This window comes from Camelus dromedarius, chromosome 13 (assembly GCF_036321535.1).
Source record: "Camelus dromedarius isolate mCamDro1 chromosome 13, mCamDro1.pat, whole genome shotgun sequence".
NCBI lineage: Eukaryota > Metazoa > Chordata > Mammalia > Artiodactyla > Camelidae > Camelus > Camelus dromedarius.
Genome location: NC_087448.1, coordinates 22,308,401 through 22,309,220, shown reverse-complemented (window position 1 = coordinate 22,309,220; position 820 = coordinate 22,308,401). Strand labels below are relative to the sequence as shown.

The following is an 820-nucleotide window of genomic DNA, read 5'->3' as shown; positions in this document are numbered from 1 at the left end:
TAGCTACCTGATAGGAAGTATCTTTTTGCTTCCTATTTGGTTGTAATTTTGTCCTCAGTAATAACTAAGGGCTCTAGTTGTACTATTCTACTGAATGTTTTAACCCACATTGTTGAGCCCCAAGGCCTGGATTCTCTGCCATGTTATCTTTGGCCCTTTCTCTTAAAAAAAAAAAAAATCACATTTTCAAGCCAAAAGAGTGAAGATAAAGACTCTGAAAGAACTGTAAATAAATGGTCTTAATATAATGCTGAAAACATATAAAATGTATATATTTTAGGTTTAATTACCCAGATTGTGTCTTCTTTGAATAAATTGTCTTATTTCTAGTCTAGCTTGCACAAATGCAGTGTTTCTCTCAGAGTACAGTGCTCTTTCACACCAACACTTTAATTAGCAATAATCATGCCTTGGATAAACCTCATTGGCTACGATACTGCCACTTTGCAAAGCTCACACCAACACTCTAGATTACTCATCACTGGGTTTCATTCCCATTCCATTTTCTATTGAATAATCTCTCTGGACTAAAGGGTGAACTTACTACCAAAGAACTATAAAAGAGGAGATTTGATTTTTCTAACATATAAAATTAAGTAGATTTTGGTGGGAGGGCTTTTTTGAGTTGTTTTGCTTTTGCTTTTTTTAAACCCCAAATTAGTATTACAGTTATTACTCTAAAAATGTACACCTTTATTAATAAAATTATATAAAAGTAAATTAATTTGTAGATACTGACAGGCATATGCAGAATAGATAAACAAGATTATACTGTATAGCACAGGGAAATATATACAAGATCTTGTGGTAGCTCACGGCA

At 32.8% G+C, this 820-nt stretch overlaps 1 pseudogene; it reads right to left on the bottom strand.

Annotated features, from left to right (window-relative positions):
* Positions 1-326: 326 nt before the first annotated feature.
* On the bottom strand, positions 327-454 carry LOC116157293 (U4 spliceosomal RNA; annotated as a pseudogene).
* Positions 455-820: the final 366 nt, after the last annotated feature.